Source organism: Notechis scutatus, unplaced genomic scaffold, assembly GCF_049901735.1.
Source record: "Notechis scutatus isolate UNSWTSFEM ecotype Mainland unplaced genomic scaffold, rNotScu1.2 NSCUSCF104, whole genome shotgun sequence".
Classification (NCBI taxonomy): domain Eukaryota; kingdom Metazoa; phylum Chordata; class Lepidosauria; order Squamata; family Elapidae; genus Notechis; species Notechis scutatus.
In genome coordinates, this window is record NW_028263137.1 from 1 (window position 1) to 5,499 (window position 5,499).

At 48.1% G+C, this 5,499-nt stretch overlaps 1 long non-coding RNA gene across 1 annotated transcript; it reads left to right on the top strand.

The window, feature by feature from the left end:
- Positions 1 to 4,078: 4,078 nt before the first annotated feature.
- On the top strand, positions 4,079 to 5,062 carry LOC148128609 (uncharacterized). Its single transcript, XR_015746233.1, has 2 exons — positions 4,079 to 4,319; positions 4,941 to 5,062. It is a non-coding gene; the product is annotated as an uncharacterized LOC148128609 (long non-coding RNA).
- The last annotated feature ends 437 nt before the right edge of the window (positions 5,063 to 5,499 follow it).

The following is a 5,499-nucleotide window of genomic DNA, read 5'->3' on the forward strand; positions in this document are numbered from 1 at the left end:
GGGGAGAAAATATAGAATGGATGGAATTTTTTATTTTTATTTTCTTGTCATTCCTGTGTTATCTTACCATGTTCCTATAATACACCAAGATTCTTTATATATTGATTTTTCTTATTTTTTTAAATAAAGAATGGACTGTAAGTTCTGCAGGTGCGATCTATCCATCCCTATCTTTCTTTCTTTCTTTCTTTCTTTCTTTCTTTCTTTCTTTCTTTCTTTCTTTTTCTTTCTTTCTTTCTTTCTTTCTTTCTTTCTTTCTTTCTTTCTTTCTTTCTTTCTTTCTTTCTTTCTTTCTTTCTTTCTTTCTTTCTTTCTTTTCTCTTTTCTATCTATCTATCTATCTATCTATCTATCTATCTATCATCTATCTATCTATCTATCTATCTATCTATCTATCTATCTATCTATCTATCATCTATCTATCTATCTATCTATCTATCTATCATCTATCTACCATGTTTCTCACAAAATAAGGCTGGGCCTTATCTTATTTGACCCCCAAAAACGGCTAGTCCGTCTTTTCGGGGGTTAATTTCCTCCCCACCTAGAGAGTTCCATACGCATGTACCTATCCACGAGGCCATTTCTCTCGACCGACGAAAGCTCCCTGAAGGCAGAGTCCCCAGCCGCTTTGGGGCGAGTCATGGCTGCCCGTGTCCTCTCGCCATTAGGCAATGTCTTTCGGGCAATGGAAGCTCCCCAAGGGCAGTGACCAGCCACTTTGATCGGCCTGTAGAAGTGGCCTCGGGCTTCCATCGCCCAAAAGATACTGCCTAATTATGGGGGCACTGTGGGGGCTGAGTGTGGAGGGGAACTGAAGGGACAGGCAGGCCCACCCTGGCAGGGAGGAGCAGAGGAAGGCCCGTATCCCAGGTCCACCGCTTGGAAGTTCTCCCCTGAACCTCCCTCAGATTCTCCTCTCAGGGCCTGCAAACCAGATCCTGGGTGGCTCCGGGTTCAAGTTGTGGCTTTTCAGGGCCAGGTTGATGTGCGATGAGACTCTCTTCTCCTTCAGGAGGTTCCCAGCCATGTCTGACCGAAGCTGGGTGAGGCCCAGAGGGGAGGAAGCCCCTCCTGGATCAGGAATGAGCCCACCCCAACTTCTGGGTTTGTCCCAGGGAGACCACAGAGGAGGGGAGGAGGGGGGCTATGGTCATCCAGGGTTTCTCACAGGCCCTGAGGAGGCTCCATGTGGACCTCTGGCTTCTCTTTGGGGGGCTTCGAGGACCCCAGTCTGGTCAAGCGTGTTGTGTGAACGGGGTCCTCGCCAGAGGAAAAGGGTACCCAGCAGAGGGAGTCCTTGACTTATGACCACAAATCAGCCCAACATTTCTGTCGTTAAGGGAGACATCTGCCAAGTGAGTTTTGGCCCTTTTTATGACCTTTCCTGCCACAGTCATTAAGTAAATCATTGCGGTTAATAAGTTAAGAACCCGGTTGTTAGGTGAATCTGACTTTGCTTGTCAGAAGGTCGCAAAATGGGACCACGTGACTTGGGACGCAGCCATATTGGTCATAAACGTGAAACTGTGGCCAAGCACCTGAATTCTGATCTCTGCATTTGATGCTGGAAAGGTCATTAACTGTGAAAAATGGTCCTAAGTCCCATTTCTCAGTGCAATTGTAACTTGAATCGGTCACTAAATGAATGGTTGTAAGTCGAGGCCTGCTTATGTATCTCCACTTGTTCAACTTCTCTCCCAGGAATTCATCTCCTTCCGAGTCTCCATCATCCACTGACTTCTTGGCCAACAGGTTCAACCTCAGGAAAGAAACCATGGTTAAGAGGTGCATGTGTGAATGTGGCCACTGGGGAAGAGACCGGGTTCGGAGGGTTGTATGGATGCTACTGGTGTCGGTTGGGTGAGTGGGGCTTCAATCCGGGGAGGGGGCGCTGAGTTCCAGTCCTGCCTGGGGAGCCAAGCCAGCTAGGAGGCTCTGGGCCAGCCGCTCTCTCGGAGTCCTGGGAAAGAGGCAATGGCAACGGCTTCTGAGCAGCCTGGCCAAGATCTCTGGGCCGGCCTCCCCTGGGGGCTTCCGGATCACCTTCCCACCCATCTGGCCGAGGCTGAGGGGCCTCTCTGGGCCTGGCTTCCTCCTTGCCGGTCAAAAGGGCTGGATTCAGGGAGGGTTTGGCAGGGGGCTTTGCTGTGAGGAGGGGGCATGGAGGGGTCCTGCAGGGCCGGGGGGAGGGTATGCAGGGGGTCCGCCCCCTCCCTAGTGAGGGCAGGGAGGGAGGAGGGCTGGGGGAGAAGGAGGCAGGGGGAGCCCCCCCAATCTGGTCTGGGCAGCTGAGGTGCTGTCAGAAAGCCCGCCTCTGAGGGAGGGGCCCTCCTTAGGATTGGCTGAAAGGGATGTTATGATCGTCGTCACGGCATGCCACCATCTGGTTTATGTGTTTTGGCCTGGCACCTATTGCCGACATTGCAGTTCTCTTCCATCAACCTGGGTTAAGGGCGTTGTGTGGACTCACCTAGTGGGAGGGTCAACTCAGCCTGTCTGCACACAGGATGGGGAGCTTTTCCTAGGATCCGTTTCTGGCTCCTTGGGGTTTTCAGCAGCTGCAACACTTGGAGTAAACTAAGGCTGAGCGAACGGGGTTGGCGGAATGTGTGAACCGGATCAGAGTTTGGCATTCAGGAAAAAAGTTGGGACAATGGGAATGGGACAGAGAGGCAGCTTTAGGGGTGGAGGGGGTGTCAGTGATCTCCCCCCCAATGTCTGGACAAACCTGGATAGAGATTTGGGTGTTCAGAGGATCAACTGGTGACTTTGATGCTCTTTCTCCTGCTTGGAGCCACAGACATGGTTCTGGATGCTGGTTTCCAGTATTCCCAGTGAGGCCAGGCCTGAGGATACTGGGGCTGCTGCCCCCAGGGTAGAAAGGCTGGGGGCGAATCCCAAGACCGAGAAAAAAGGGAGAACGTGGCTGTGACCCTCTCTGGGTCGGCTTCCTCTCTCTCTCTCTCCCTCCTGCCAGGCGTTGGGAGGAAGGAAGGAGGGAGGGGCTGCTTCCCAGGGGTTTTTCCAGGTCCTCCGGGTGGATGTCTGTCCTGCCCGGATCGAGTGGGTACCCATGCGGGCCTCCCAAAGGCCTGGACTCTAGCCTCCATCGTCCTCAGCCCCAGCCGTGGCCTTAGCAGAGGCCCCAAAGGGAGGCCCAGCGGAGGCTCTTCCGTCCTCCAGGGAGGAGCCAGGGGGCTCAGGGGTCCCAGCCAGAGAGCAGCGGCCACGGAGCAGGAGGAGGAGGATGAGGAGGAGGAGGAGGAGGAGGAGGAGGTTTGCATCCGGAGAGCCTCACTCAGGATCCGGGGAGCTTGGGCGACTCTGCCTGAGCCTGAAGGGCCAGGAAGGGGCCAGATTCACAGGGCGTCCCAGGCTTGGCTCCAGGGCAGCCTCAGAACCAGCTGGGATGGCTCCCAAACCAGGATCCGGGTCTTTAGGGGATATTTAGGGTCAGTCCAATTCACGGTGGCCTGTTTCACTTCTGATGGCCATAAGAAACCACGTTTTCTGCATTCTGCAAGCCGGCCATTGACTGAGGGTCTCTTCAGGGGTCTCTGTTGTTTCTCAAAATGGAGGCAACGCGTGGAGAGAGAGGTTGGTCTGCATGAGTGTTTTTCAAACTTGAAGAGGAATGGACTTCAACTCCCAGAGTTCCCCACCCAATAATGCATGGACTTCATCATGCTGGGCAGGGAATTCTGGGAATTAAAGTCCCTTCATCTTCAAGTTCCAAGTTTGGAAAATGCATGTCTACCTTTTCCCCTGAGGTGAGGAGTTAAAGCCCTGCACCAAGACTTGGCTAACTCACAGGTTGCTCAATCTATTTTGTTTCTTTCTCTGTGTCTCCCTCCCTCCCTCTCCCACTCTCCCTCCCAGGTAACCCCAGATACCCCTCTGAAGACCCGGCCCTGCATGGCTTCTTCCTGACAGGAGCCTCTCCTGGAAAGACACGGAGCCCAAGTGAGGCTGGAGAAACCCGGGGCTGCGTCCCCCAGCATTCAACCAGGGACTCATAAACCAGGTTAGTCTCTTCCCAGAAATGGGGGCCTCCCTCAAATCCCTTCCTCTTTCCTAGCCCTCTCTATGGATCTGGGCTTTGCTTTCCCCTGAGTGCCCCATGTATGAAAAAAAAGTGGCAGTGGAACATGGGACTTGGGCTTCCCTCTTCCCAGGACTTGCCTGGCCTCTACATCGGAAAAAGAGGCAGGGGAACTATTTGGATTTTGGCACTAAATAGGCATAATTAAATGCTGAAGTTGAACGTGTTAAAAAGAAAGAATAGCTAATAACTGGAATTAATGAAATTAATGAAAGTTTAAAAAGGGGAAAAGGGAAAAGAAAGGGTGGAACGTGGAAACAGAACTGAGCCCGCCACTTAATGGCAAAGGGAAAATTTCAGTGACTCTTTGAAAAGTGCTTGGTCTTTTTAAAATTGGAATTTGAAAGGAAACAAAAGGAATTCCATTATAATAAAATAAAAACCCTGAAAAGTGAAATACTAGAATATTACAAGGGAAAAAAGATACATGAAGAAATTGCCCTGGGATTATTTGGTGAAAAAGTTGGAAAAGAAATCAACAGAAGGAAGCTGGAAACAAAGATTTATGGACACTGACTGTTGAAATTTAATATAAGGGACGCTGGTTGCAATAAACTACTAGACAATTGGATTGGACATAAATATTAAACAAAAGGAAAATAAAAGAAGGAGTAGTGTACAAAATGGGAGAAATGTGTGTGGAAATAAAATTGGAACAACAAAATAGGAAGGAAATGATGAAAGAAAGCTTGGAAATGTACAGCATTATACTACAAAAATTAGAAATTGTAATGCAGATTAAACAAGAACAAAGAGAAACAGAGGGGGAGGAGTGAAATAAAGAGGAAACCAGCCCTAAAGAACAAGTGGAACAACAATAAAAAAAGAAAAAAAGAATTAAAGTTAAAAATGTGAGGTTTGATGTGATAATTAAAGGGGGAATTGTTTGGAAAATTAAACAAAGGAAAAGGAAACAGCAGAAGAGGGAATTACAGAGGAGAAATCAAGAGAGGGAGGGGGATAAAATAAATAATTGGAATAAGAAATGGAGAGAAATTATAAAGGAAGAAAGGGGAATTAAGAGAAAGGACCAGAAAATGATGGGAAGTAGAAAGCAAACAACAATGAAAAAAATTATACAGTCAGGAGAATGAGAGACAATGGGTAGAAGAAGAACAGGAAGGGGGATTCTGCAAGGTAACGTGTCGTGATATATAAGAACATAGATTTAAAAATGGAAAAGAATGGAACTGATATTTTTCTTTTAAGGATTATTGTTAAACCAGACATAGATTTAATTGAAATAGATATGGAAATGGGAATTTACTGTAAGAATATTAATTTATATTTAATAAGGCAGTGAATAAAGTTAAAATGAGATGAGAATTGTAATGGAAAGACTATTATCAGTTTCTAAAATTAATTGAATAAATATTTTTGAAATAGATGATTCA